The following is a 14,417-nucleotide window of genomic DNA, read 5'->3' as shown; positions in this document are numbered from 1 at the left end:
TGATGGACCAGATCAGGCCTGATGGAACAAAGAAGGCCCAAAAACCCTGATTATTAATTAATTTCATAATTAATTAATAAGGGAAAAATCAGCTATTGAGAAGAGTCCCGATAAGGATATAAATCCTTACAGATTAGCCTCAAGGGGACCTAAAAGGATAAGGAATCAGTTTCCTACTATCTAGGACTCCAAAGTCCATTCTAATTATGAGACTTACCCACCAAGTCTCCTATACCAAGTCCAATTCAAGGACTCCCAACATCTATATAAGGGGCCTCACCCCACAGATCAGAACTACGTTTTTTTACTTGATCCTTGGCAATCAGCAAGGTACGTAGGCATCTTGTTAAGGCAGATTGAGTCACGAAACACAAGAGCAGTCAAATCGAGCCTTAGAGCTCACGTTCCTTTTTATTAAATACAGCAAATAATAACCTTAGTATTTTATCCATAACATTTGGCGTCGTCTGTGGGAAGCACAATAACAACCATGGCGAGAACACGGAGAACAATTAGAGCTCTAGAGGAAGGAACACCATCAGAGACAACCCAGGTGATTTCGTCAACCGTGGAGGTTCCTCCCCATTCAACTTATGCATCTACTCAGGGGGAAACCCAGATAGGGGCAACTCAACCTCAGCCACAAGGGACAACTCCCCCGAATATTCAAGGTACGAATCCTCAAGTTCAACAAGTACATATACCTATGAATTCTCGACCCGTCGGGTATGAATATTCAACTATTGTTACTATTAACCCCCTTATGGGATGCCCCTTCACCTTGAGGTTGGAGGAAGCGGATATGCTGGGCGAAGCGAAGCAAGAGGGCAGTCACCCCCCTATATACGAGGTTTGGCTCCTATCCCTGAGGATCGGGAATTTTATGGTCCTTACACTGAGAGAGACTCCGAATCTTCGGATGATGAAGTGGCCCCGAGAAGGAGGCGTCTTGGAAAAGAGCCAATGGCCGATGGAAGGCAACGCCCCCAAAGCACCCCAGGGGCGAATCCCCAAGAAGTGCAGGAAAGGATCAGGGCTCATGAGGCTGAAATCCAAAGGCTGAGGCGTGATTTGGAGGCTCACCAGGCCACCAGACCCCAGATACCTCCTAGGGGGAGAAATCCTCCTCCTGTCATAGACCTGGATGGTCCGGTACGAAGAAGGGCTGTTGTCCCAAGAACTGATCCAAGCAATCTCCTTCCCCTTGGAGATCCTGATGATCCAACTCCACCCTTCACAGAAGAGATAATGAATGCCCATATCTCAAGGAAATTCAAGATGCCCACTATCAAAGCCTATGATGGCACGGGAGACCCCGCTAATCATGTTAGGACATTCTCTAATGCACTGCTGCTGCAACCCGTGAATGATGCTATAAAGTGTCGGGCCTTCCCTCAAACCCTGTCAGGTATGGCTCAAAGATGGTACAGTCGCCTGCCCCCAAACTCTATTGGATCGTTCAAAGAATTAAGTCAGGCTTTTATTAAGCAATTCATCAGTGGAAGAGTCCATGAGAAAAGTTCAGCATCTCGTATGAGTCTTGTGCAGGGAGCTAAGGAATCCTTGAGAGATTACCTGAATCGTTTCATAAAGGAGGCTTTAAAAGTCCCGGATCTTGATGATAAAGTAGCCATGATAGCACTACAACAAGGAACTAGGGACGAGTTTTTTAAGATGTCCTTGGCCAAACGTCCCCCTGAAAGCATGTTGCAGCTCCAAGAGAGGGCAGGGAAGTATATCAAGGTTGAAGAAAGTATGAGGAAGACCGTAGTAAGTAATGAGCCCACTGGAGGCAAGAAGCGGAAAACTGATTTAGAATATATTGCAAAGGACAAATATCCTAGAACCGAACAAAACCCTGATTCAACCCCCAAGAAGGGAGGACCTGGGCAAAAGTTCACTGAATACGCTAAGCTGAATGCTCCTAGAAGTCAGATTTTGATGGAGATTGAGAAAGATAGAGATATTCGCTGGCCTAAGCCTTTGAAGGCTGATCCCGCCAAGCTAGATAAGAGCAAGTATTGCAGGTTTCACAAAGATGTTGGCCATGACACCGATGAGTGTAGGCAATTGAAAGATGAAATTGAGTTTTTGATTCGAAAAGGAAGATTGAACAAGTATACTGGAGATGGAGGGGACAGAAACAATAATGGAAGGAAGAACTTTGAAGATCGTAAGAGGGACCAAGACGATCAGGGGCGGAATCCCCAACCTAGAGGGCCGGTTATAAATGCAATTTTTGGAGGACCGCGACACCCTCGAGGACCTGTGATAAACACGATCTTTGGAGGTCCAACTGCTGCTGGATTGTCCAAAAATTCCAGAAAGGCATATACTAGGGAGGTTATGCATATTATTGGAGAAGCCCCGAAGAGGGCCAGGACAGAAGTAACATTGGCTTTTGATGATTCCGACCTAGAGGGTGTGAAGTTTCCCCATGACGACCCGCTGGTCATAACACCGATAATAGGAAATAGCCCGGTTAAAAGGGTCCTTGTGGATAATGGTGCTTCTGTGGATATCTTGCTCCACGACACCTTTCTAAGGATGGGGTATAACGACTCCCAGTTGACACCAACCGACATGCTGATATATGGATTTGCTGGAGTAGAATGTCCTGTGGAAGGGATAATCAAATTATCGACCACCATAGGAACGGAACCAAGGCAAGCAACGCAGATGCTGGATTTCGTGGTGGTAAAGGCTAGTTCAACTTATAATGCTATCATGGGGAGAACAGGGATACATGCCTTCAAGGCAGTCCCCTCTTCCTACCATTCAGTCATGAAGTTTCCCACCCGAAACGGGATTGGAGAAGAGAGAGGAGATCAAAAAATGGCTAGAAGCTGTTATGTGGCCTCTTTGAGGGCAGATGGAGTCGGGGGGCAGGTTCTTCCTATTGAAGATATGGATGTTTGAGAAAATGACGAGAATAGAGGAAGGCCAGCAGAAGAATTGGTTTCGGTTCCTTTAGACGTCGAGAATCCTGAGAGGATGACTTTCATTGGAGCCACAATAGAGGAGCCCCTTAGAGGGAAGTTAGTGAAATTTTTGCAAGAAAATAGTGATGTGTTTGCATGGTCAGCAGCTGATATACCAGGCATAGACCCGGAGTTAATTACTCACAAGCTAAACGTAGATCCAAGCCGGAAGACAGTGAAACAAAAGAAAAGAAATTTTGCCCCAGAAAGACAAGAGGCTATAAAACAGGAAGTAGAAAAGCTCTTAGAGGCTGGTTTCATTGAGGAGATTTAATTTCCGGAGTGGTTAGCAAACCCTGTAATGGTGAAGAAGGCTAATGGAAAGTGGAGAATGTGTATAGACTTCACTGATCTGAATGATGCATGCCCCAAAGACTGTTTTCCGCTGCCTAGAATTGATACTTTGATTGATGCCACTGCTGGACATGAGATGCTGAGTTTCATGGATGGATTTAGCGGATACAACCAGATCAAAATGCATAAGGATGACATTCCAAAGGTATCATTTATCACTGACTATGGTGTTTATTGGTATCTTGTTATGGCGTTTGGTCTCAAGAATGCAGGAGCCACCTATCAAAGGTTGGTGAATAAAATTTTTAAGGATCTTATTGGTAAGACTATGGAAGTCTATGTTGATGACATGTTAGTCAAGAGTCTAGTAAAGACTGATCATATAACCCATTTGAGGGAAGCTTTTGAGGTCCTGAGGTACCACAAGATGATGTTGAATCCTACGAAGTGTGCTTTCGGAGTAGGATCTGGAAAATTCTTGGGACTGATGGTCTCAAAGAGGGCAATTGAGGCTAACCCGGATAAAATAAAGGCGATCCTGGACATGGAACCACCAAAAACTGTCAAGGATGTTCAGAAGCTCACAGGAAGGGTTGCTGCGCTAGGACGATTCATCTCCAAGTCGGGAGACAAGTGTTTGTCATTCTTCAAGTCACTAAAGAGCATCAAAGACTTTGTATGGAGTGAGGAAAACCAGAAGGCATTTGAAGAGTTAAAGAAGTATATGGCCCAGGCCCCGTTGTTGGCCAAGCCAGTTCTGAGTGAAGTTTTATTCTTGTACTTGGTTGTTTCAGAGAGCGCCTTGAGCGCGGTGTTGGTTAAGGAGGAGCTAAAAGTCCAGAAACCCGTGTATTATGTCAGCAAAATTCTGCATGGTGATGAATTAAATTATTCAACTATTGAGAAATTTGCTCTAGCCTTGGTAATGGCTTCAAGAAAACTGCGTCCTTACTTTCAGGCTCATCAGATTGAGGTGCTAACGAATCAGCCACTGAGAAATATCATTCACGGTCCCAAGGCAAGTGGGAGATTGATTAAGTGGGCAATAGAGTTGGGAGAGTTCGATCTCAAGTATAAGCCACGTACGGCCATAAAAGCCCAGGCACTAGCGGACTTCGTGGTGGAATGTACCATACCCAACCAAGAAGTCGGGGGGCAGGAAGATACCATACCTCAAGACAAGGGAGTCGATAATGGGGATAGAGAGAAGGATGATAAGGAGAAAGAATATTGGGTTCTCTATTTTGATGGAGCATCAAAAACAAATTCCAGTGGAGCAGGGTTGGTTTTGCAAAGTCCTGATGGGTTCTTAATTGAGTATGCTATGAAGCTAGATTTCCCAACCACAAACAATGAGGCAGAGTATGAAGCCCTGATAGCTGGCCTTGGTCTAGCTGGGACACTTAGAGTCAAAAACTTAAAGGTCCGTGGAGACTCGAAGCTGATCATATCCCAGGTAAAGGGAGAATTTGAGGCAAGGGATGATACGATGGCTAAGTATGTCCGCCTAGTAAGGGCTGTGATGACCCAATTTAATGAATGCCTTGTTGAACACATTCCAAGGGAAGAAAATGCTAAAGCAGATGCGCTATCAAAGTTTGCTTCATCTGAGATAGAAGAAAGTTCAGGAAGTGTGTACTTCCGTGTTTTGAAGACACGAAGCATAGATGTTAAGCTTGTGGCTCCTATAGGCCTGGGGACGTCCTGGATTGATCCCATTAAGGCTCATATTCAAACCGGTTGGTTGCCAAGCGATGCAACTGAAGCACGGAAGTTAATTGTTCGGGCACTAAGGTACTCTTTAATAGATGGGATTCTTTACAAAAGATCTTTCGTGATTCCCTACTTAAGGTGTCTCAGGCCCGATGAGGCACGCTTGGCTCTTGAGGAAGTGCATGAAGGTATTTGTGGGCAACACTTGGGGGGCAGGGCCTTGGCTCATAAGATAACCCGTTTAGGCTTCTATTGGCCCGAAATGATGGCTGATGCCAAAGAATATGTGAAGAAGTGTGATCGCTGTCAGAAGCATGCACCAGTTGTTAGACAACCCCCCCAGATGCTGACCTCTATCAACTCGCCTATTCCCTTTGCTATGTGGGGGATAGATATTCTAGGGCCTTTCCCTATGGCCACGGCACAAAGGAAGTTTCTGATTGTAGCCATTGATTATTTCACCAAGTGGATTGAAGCCAAGCCCTTGGCCAAAATCACAACTAAGCAGGTTGCACAATTCCTGTGGGAAAACATTATGTGCCGATATGGAATTCCCCGTATCCTCGTCACTGACAATGGAACACAATTCAACAATGAGGAATTCAAGAAGTATTGTGAAGAAAATGAAATTGAGTTACGGTTCACCTCTGTGGCTCACCCGCAAGCCAATGGGCAAGCGGAGGTAGCAAATCGGATAATACTGGATGGACTAAAGAAGAGGATCGAGAAGTCAAGAAATAATTGGGTGGATGAAATACTTCCAATATTATGGGCCTACAGGACTACCTGTAGAGTCACGACAGGAGCAACTCCCTTCATGTTGGCATATGGGGCAGAAGCAGTTGTTCCAGTAGAGATATCACATTCCTCTCCAAGGATTCAGGCTTTCAATGCAGAAGAAAATGAAGAAGGGCAGAGGTTAGCCCTGGATTTAATCGATGAAGTGCGAGATAAGGCACATGCAAAGATAGTAGAATATCAGAAAAAGGCTTCATTCTACTATAACCTAAGGGTTAAAGAGAGGTTTTTCAAACAAGGTGACCTAGTCTTGAGAAAGATAGAAGCTTCTGGTGTCGGACAAAAAGGAAAGCTTGCCCCGAATTGGGAAGGGCCGTACAAAGTCAAGAGCGTTCAGGGTAGAGGAACCTACAAGCTGGAAACTATGGATGGTTTTGAAGTCCCGAGAACCTGGCATGCACAAAACCTGAAGGTTTACTATGTGTAAGATAGTCGAAGTACGATTCTTGCTTGTCATTATGACAAGCAGGTTTAAAAGCACCTTGAAGCTTTGCTTGCGTAGGACTTTATATTCTATTAGAGTTTACATTGTCAAGTTATTATTGATTAGGGTCGAGCCCATGCTATGTAAGGACTTCGTATTAAAGAGTTTGAAATTATTTCTCAATCTAAGGATGCTTAAAGTTTAAGTGCATATTAAGTATTGTAAAGAAGAAAGAGGCAAATAAGGAAAACAGCATATCTAATATAGCCCCGAAGGGTACAACTTCTGACATAAACTAAATTCACATATTGTCCCGAAAAAAGATATACAAAAAAAAACTTAGGCCTCGAAAGGCTGAGATTCTTCGGAACCACTATCCGAGGTCTCCTCAGACGTCTCAGTGGTCCCTTCAGAAGTCCCTGCAGAGGTTCCGTTAGAACTGCCTTCAGATGCTTTGGAGGATGCGGGAGACACTGGATTCTGAGGCGCAGCTCTTGGAGGCTCTTCCACCCTGATCTTCTTCGCAGCAGGCGCAGGGTCTTCTTCGAATGAAGCCTCCTCCTCCCCAGAGCTAAACTCCAGTTCCTTCCTCTTGTGGCCTGGACTTCCTGAAGGGCCGTCTTTGATCATATCAGCTAGCTTGTTAGTAACGCCCTCAAGCTCCGGAACTCGCACAGGGCAAGGAAAGGAGGACTGCTCGAGGACCTCTGGAAAATCATCCTGGATGGCCTCCACAGCAGCATCCCAGCCCTCTTTATAGCTAACTGGGTGAAGAAGGGCATCATGCTCCACCATCAAGTCTTTGAATTCCTGGGTATCCATCCAGTCGTCAAAGGCTTTGTCCTTCTGCGCCTTCAGAATAACATTTTCGGCCCGGGCCGTTTCCAGGTCAGAAGTGGAAGAGGCCAGTTGAGCTTCAAGGGCCTCTATTCTTTGGTTGGCCTCCTCCAACTTCTTGTTAGCATCTTCCAGGCCAACCTTCCAAGCCTTAGCTTGGTGAATTGCCCCTTGGAAATGGGCGTTAGCCTGCAAGAGAAGCAGCAAAAGTATGAGAAAAGAAACATGAAAAGGCAAGTATGAAGGGCATAGGTAAAGGACGTACCGTCGCCAGAGCCTGGGCTCCAAAAAGCTCATTCCCCTCTAAGTCCTGTTGAAGGACAAAGTCTTGATAGTCCACCGGGGAGATGGAATGCTTAGACCATTCCTTGGACAGCGTCGTGCTGCCCATGATTGAATCCTTGCCCCGAATCCCCCAAGCAGGTTGAAAATAGGCCCCTGGCCTCTGCTTGGTGCGCAAAACTTGGTTGGGGCCTTCCTCGCTTGGCTCCGTTGCCTGGAGGAGGAACTCAGGGAAGCGGTCACCAAGGCGAGGGTCTTTAAAGACCTTCCCAGCCCTCTTCATCCTGGTTGTCTCCAGGTCCTTAGGCTTGGTAGCCTCCTCAATCTTCTCAGCCACTGCAACAAACGAAGTCAGTTGTAAAATCAATGGAATAGAAAATGAAGGAAATAAAAAGGAGGTAAGAAAGGGAACTTACTTTTCTTATGAACGGGCGAGAGGCCGCGTTCTACCAGGACGGTCTCCCGGATAAGGTCCCAAGAATGGGAAGTCCCATTATCTTGCGTAAGGAGGTTGAAAGCTCTAGCCTCCTCCTCAGACAAAGTTATATCATTTGGGCTCCCATCCACGGCCAGCCCGAAGGACGATCGAAACAGGGAGCCCCAATCTCCACCTTCCCAAACAATGAACAAAAAATCTTTCTTCCACCCCAAGTTGTTGTCGGGGATGGACTTCCCATTCACGATATGGGGAATAGTGGGGCGCTGGTTTAGAGAAACCCAACCCGGACTTTTATCAGGGCTGTTCTTGAACTGAAAAATCTTTCTGAAGACAGCGACAGAAGTGGGGACATTGTGCTTGGCGCATTGCGACAGATAGCACAGAATGAGCCTCCAAGAATTAGGGGGAGTTGGCAAGGGCTGATGCCCACATCAGCCAGTAACAAAGGAATGAATGGATGAAAAGGGAGTCTGATACCTGCCCTTAGAGTATCCCTATAGATGCATAGCGCGTCCTTTTTCCACTAACAGGCCCTGTCGGCTGGACCTGCAAGAACCAGCTTAAAAGGTTCCTTGATTTTGAAGCAGCTGCTCAACTTTTCCAGCTCCTTGGGATCCCTTAAAGCACTAATATGATCGTGCGTGTCCAGATGCGCATCAGACGGGTACTCGTCCCCTCGAGTATTGATCATGTCGATTAAAGAAGTGTACCTCGATCGGATAGGGAACTCATTGGACTTTTTAGCCACGTTCATCTTGGCCAAGCGAGTCATTTTCTTGTCAGCCATCTCCAAAAAAGGACACATACAGGATATCTTAAAAGGGCATACAATAGAAAAATAGACGTGAAAAGAAAAAGGGAGGGATTTTACCTGAAGAAACGCTCCTAAAAAAGGCTTTGAGCTCCGACTTGCTGTTATTGCTCTGAGAATCTTAGCAGGAGGAGAAAGAAGAAAACTTAGAAATGAGAAGGTAAGGAGTAGTAGCCTCTCCTCAGTCCTTTATATAAGAGGAAAAGGAAGTTGAAGGGACGAAAGCCCATTAAGGACAAAGGCCCATGGAAAAAGCCCAGAAAAAGGAATATTCCAGAATATTCCTAGGAATTCTAGAGGATTCTAAACAGGGAAAAGCCCAATAAAAGAGGCCCAGTAAGATTTGGAAAAGCCCAATAAAAGAGGCCCAGTAAGATTTGGAAAAACCCAATAAGGCCCAATAAAGAAGGCCCGACCCAAATCCAATTAGGATTTGGAAAATACAATACCTTAAATTAAAGCCAAATGAAGAAGGCTAGTGGAAGACCAGGATTCAGGTCGTGAATCCTGCCCGAAAACTTTCGAACAGGCACCCGAAAATATCGGGTAAAAAAGACCAGGATTAAGGTCGAAATCCAGGTCGTGAATCCTGCCCGAAAACTTTCGAACAGGCACCCGAAAATAACGGGTAAAAAAGACCAGGATTCAGGTCGAATTCCAGGTCGTGGATCCTGCCCGAAATTTTTCGACTAGACACATGAAAACAACGGAAATAATAGGACTGAATTGAGGTCGAAACTTCGACCAGGAATGAGGTCGAATAAACCAAGCATCTTTCAAGAATGGGGATTAAAAACCCAGGTCGAAGTTCGACTAGGATCCTGGTCGAATTCCAGGTCGTGGATCCTAGTCGAAATCCTTCGACCAGGAATCAAGAGAATCAAAGAATTTTCGAACAGGATTCAGGTCGAAATTTCGACTAGAATCCTGGTCGAAATCTTGGTCGATAGGCTCAAGACCAGGAGCTAAAAAAGTGGGGGAGTTTTCGACCTAGATCCAGGTCGAAAGTTCGACTAGGATCCTGGTCGAATTCCAGGTCGTGGATCCTAGTCGAATTCCTTCGACCAGGATGGCAAGGCTGACCCCTATTTCGACTAGGATCCAGGTCGAAATTTCGACTAGGATCCTGGTCGAAAAAGGGCTGGAAATCTGAAAAATCAGGAAATTAAGGATAAAATCCGGAAAATTAGGGGAAAATCCAGAAAATAAAGGATAAATCCCAGAAAATTAGGGAAAAATCTCAGAAAATTAGGGAAAAATCCAGAAATTAAGGGAAAAACCCGGAAAATTAGGGGAAAAACCCAGAAAATTAGGGAAAATCCAGACATTAAGGGAAAAACCCGAAAAATCCCAGAAAATTAGGGAAAAATCCAGAAATTAAGGGAAAAACCCGGAAAATAAGGGGAAAATCCCAGAAAATTAGGGAAAAATCCAGAAAATTAGGGAAAAATCCCGGAAATAAGGGAAAAATTCCTGGAAATTAAGATAATTCCTGAATAAAGGGAAAATTTATTGTAAATGTGTAGGTCGCTCCACACTTTACGGAAAAACGAAACCCTGTAAGGGAACGAATAGACTTAACTTCTGCGTAACCTAATCAATGTTTCCCAAAAGTTGGGGGGCAAATGATAGGGATAAATAAATTATGATAGTTTAATTAAATACTGCGTTAATTGTATAAGGTGTGGACTGCTAGGCCCAATAAGAAGATGTATGACATTAAGACCAGAAAGGTTAACATGCTGATCAGGCCTGATGGACCAGATCAGGCCTGATGGAACAAAGAAGGCCCAAAAACCCTGATTATTAATTAATTTCATAATTAATTAATAAGGGAAAAATCAGCTATTGAGAAGAGTCCCAATAAGGATATAAATCCTTACAGATTAGCCTCAAGGGGACCGAAAAGGATAAGGAATCAGTTTCCTACTATCTAGGACTCCAAAGTCCATTCTAATTATGAGACTTGCCCACCAAGTCTCCTATACCAAGTCCAATTCAAGGACTCCTAACATCTATATAAGGGGCCTCACCCCACAGATCAGAACTACATTTTTTGACTTGATCATTGGCAATCCAGTAAGGTACGTAGGCATCTTGTTAAGGCAGATTGAGTCACGAAACACAAGAGCAGTCAAATCAAGCCTTAGAGCTCACGTTCCTTTTTATTAAATACAGCAAATAATAACCTTAGTATTTTATCCATAACAATAATTAATCAGAGTCTCTGTGGAAACGAACTAGAAATCATTCTATATTACTTACGAACACGTATACTTGCGTGAATTATTAGCGCATGCTTTGTGTCTAACAAGTTTTTGACGCCGCTGCTGGGGACTCGGTGTTAATTTGTTTAGTTTATGTACTTGCCATCAGTGGTCATTAGGACTCATTGATTTAGACTTGTTACTTACTGTTTCCGGTTGTGTTTCAGGTACTCTAGCGAGCGTTTATGCAAACACGTTCTCGTACTCGCAAGAGGACTCCAGATACGGCTGAGGAGACAGATAAAGTTCTTGACATTCCGGAGAAGATAGATTTTGAAGATTAGGATAAAGAGAGTGAAAAGAAAGAACCTGTAATAATGGGTGATCGTATAGTTCCAGCAGATCCAGCTCTTATGGACTTTTCTCGGCCTAAAATTGATGAGATTTAGCCAAGCATCATTCATCCGGCTATTCAGGCCAATACTTTCGAAATCAAGCCGGGCACTATTCAGATGGTGCAGAATTTTGTTTCTTTCGGAGGTGCTGCGACTGAAGATCCCAACATGCACATCAGGAATTTTGTCGAGATCTACAGTACTTTCAAATATAATGGTATTACTGATGAGGCTATCAAGATGAGGCTTTTTCTATTTCTCTGAGGGATAAAGCTAAGGATTGGTTACATTCTTTACCAGTTCGGTCCATCACTACTTGGGAAGATCTTGCGCAAAAGTTTCTAGTGAAGTTCTATCCAATGGCCAAGACTGCAGCTATTAGGAGTGCTCTTACTCAGTTTGCGCAACAACCAACAGAATCTATGTGCGAAGCTTGGGAGCGCTATAAGGAGATGTTGAGAAAGTGTCCACATCATGGAATGCCTAACTGGATGGTGATCAATGGGTTCTACAATGGTTTGGGGGCCCAATATCAGCCCATGCTCGATGCAGCTTCTGGAGGCGCCTTGTGGGCCAAAAGCTATACTGAGGCCTATAATCTCATTGACTATGGCTGCAAATGAGTATCAAAACCCAACTCAAAGGATGATGTCTGGGAAGGTAGCAGGTATTCTGGAAGTTGATGCAGCTACAGCTATCGCAGCGCAGCTCCAAGCGCTGTCTATGAAGGTCTATTCTTTAGCCAACTATGGAGTCAATCAAATAGCTATTATCTGTGAGCTTTGTGCAGGCTCTCATTCTACGGATCAGTGTTCTCTTGTTAATGAATCTGTTCAGTATGTGAACAATTATCAGCGACCGCAGTAGCCTGTGCCAGCTACGTATCATCCTAATAACGAAAATCATCCCAATTTCAGCTAAAGCAATAATCAGAATGTTGTTCAGCAACCATATCAGTAAGCTGTAAGTAAATAGTTTAATCCACCTGGATTCCAGCAACCTCAGTAGTATGCTCAAAGGTAATCATATCCTCAACAAGGAGGTGTTGCTCCACCTTCTAGTGCTGATTTTGAGGAGCTAAAGCTGTTGTGCAAAGGTCAGGCTGTTTCTATCAAAACCTTGGAGAAATAAATCGGTCAAATAGCCAATGCCTTGATCAATCGTCAACCTGGCACACTTCCCAGCGATACTGAAGTGCCAGGCAGGAAGGAAGCTAAGGAGCAAGTCAAAGCTGTCACTTTAAGGTCTGGAAAAGTTGTTGAAGCTAAAAAAGCAAAGGATGGAGAAGCTGAAGTTGTAGATGAAGAAGTAAAGCGAAAGGAGAAAGAGGGGGAACCAAGGAAGACTACTATTGAACACACTCTGCTTAAGGGTAATACAAGGTAGAAACAGCTCTATCCTCCACCACCTTTTCCTAAGCGATTGCAAAAATAAAAGCTGGATAAGCAATTCAGTAAGTTTCTGGAGGTGTTCAAGAAACTTCACATGAACATACCTTTCGATGAGGCTCTGGAGCAAATGCCTAGTTATGCAAAATTCATGAAAGGTATTCTTTCAAGGAAGGTGAAACTGGGTGATCTTGATACTGTTGCTCTAACGGAAGAGTGCAGTGCTGTGCTGCAACAAAAGTTACCTCCAAAGCTTAAGGATCCAGGTAGCTTCACCATTCCTTGCACCATTGGCAAGTTGTCATTCGACAAGTGCCTTTGTGATTTGGGAGCAAGCATCAATCTGATGCCGTTTTCTATCTTCAAAAAACTGAATTTTCCTGATCCGAAGCCCACCTACATGTCTCTACAATTGGTTGATCGTTCTATTATATACCCACGAGGCATCGTGGAGGACGTGTTAGTAAAGGTGGACAAGCTCATCTTTCCTGCAGACTTTGTCATTCTGGATTTCGAGGAAGATAAGAAGATTCCCATAATCTTGGGAAGACCTTTCTTGGCTACCAGGTCGTACCTTGATAGATGTGCAAAAAGGTGAACTTACTATGAGGGTGCAAGATCAGGATGTAACATTCAATATATTCAATGCGATGAAATTCCCTACAGAAGATAAGGAGTGCTTCAAGGTGGATTTGATTGGTTGTGCAATTACTTCAGAACTTGATCATGTGCTAAGGTCTGTTGCCCTAGAAAAAGCCTTATTGGGGGAATTTGACAGTGATGATGAGGAAGGCAATGAGCAGTTACAATATCTAAATGCTTCTCCTTGGAAGCAAAAGCTAGACATGCCATTTGAATCACTTGGTAATACTGATCTCAAGAATGCTGAGGGAAAGCTCAAACCATCTATTGAGGAAGCACCTACTTTGGAGCTTAAACCATTGCCCGAAAACTGGAGGTATGCTTTTTTAGGTGAAGCATCTACTTTGCCTGTTATTATTGCATCTGACCTTTCAGGTAGTGATGAGGACAAGCTCTTGAGGATTCTGAGAGAATTCAAATCGGCTATCGGGTGGACTATAGCAGATATAAAAGGGATCAGCCCTTTATACTGCATCCATAAAATTCTGCTAGAGGAAGGTAGCAAGCCGACTGTTGAGCAACAGCGAAGACTTGATCCTATCATAAAAGAAGTGGTGAAGAAAGAAATTATAAAGTAACTGGATGCAGGAATCATATATCCTATTTCTGATAGTTCTTGGGTGAGCCTCGTGTAATGTGTACCTAAGAAAGGAGGTATTATTGTGGTAGCAAATGAGAAGAACGAGCTCATCCCCACTCGAAGAGTCACAGGATGGAGGGTAAGCATGGACTACAGGAAGTTGAATAAAGCCACGAGGAAGGATCACTTCCCTCTTCCATTTGTTGATCAGATGCTTGACAGGTTGGCTGGTCATGAGTATTATTGTCTTCTGGATGGCTATTCGGGCTACAATCAAATTTTCATTGCACCGGAAGATCAAGAAAAGACTACTTTCACTTGTCCATTAGGCACGTTTGCTTTTTGCAGAGTTTCTTTTGGCTTATGTGGTGCATCTGCCACTTTTCAGAGATGCATGATGGCCATATTCTCTGATATGATTGGAAATAATGTCAAAGTGTTCATGGACGACTTTTCCGTCTTTGGACATTCGTTTGATGAATGTTTGAATCATCTCCGTTTGGTGCTAAAAAGGTGTGTGGAAACCAATGTAGTGCTCAATTGGGAAAAATGTCACTTCATGGTGCAACAAGGCATCATTCTTGGGCATAAGGTCTCTAGCAAGGGCCTTGAGGTGGATAAAGCCA

The 14,417-nt window shown here is 44.1% G+C and overlaps 1 non-coding gene across 1 annotated transcript; it reads right to left on the bottom strand.

Annotated features, from left to right (window-relative positions):
* Window positions 1-11,555: 11,555 nt before the first annotated feature.
* On the bottom strand, window positions 11,556-11,662 carry LOC141715733 (small nucleolar RNA R71). Its single transcript, XR_012572484.1, has one exon. It is a non-coding gene; the product is annotated as a small nucleolar RNA R71 (small nucleolar RNA).
* Window positions 11,663-14,417: the final 2,755 nt, after the last annotated feature.

This window comes from Apium graveolens, chromosome 3, assembly GCF_009905375.1.
Source record: "Apium graveolens cultivar Ventura chromosome 3, ASM990537v1, whole genome shotgun sequence".
NCBI classification, from domain to species: Eukaryota; Viridiplantae; Streptophyta; class Magnoliopsida; order Apiales; family Apiaceae; genus Apium; species Apium graveolens.
The sequence above is the reverse complement of the archived record's forward strand: the minus strand, read 5'-3'. Positions and strand labels throughout refer to the sequence as shown.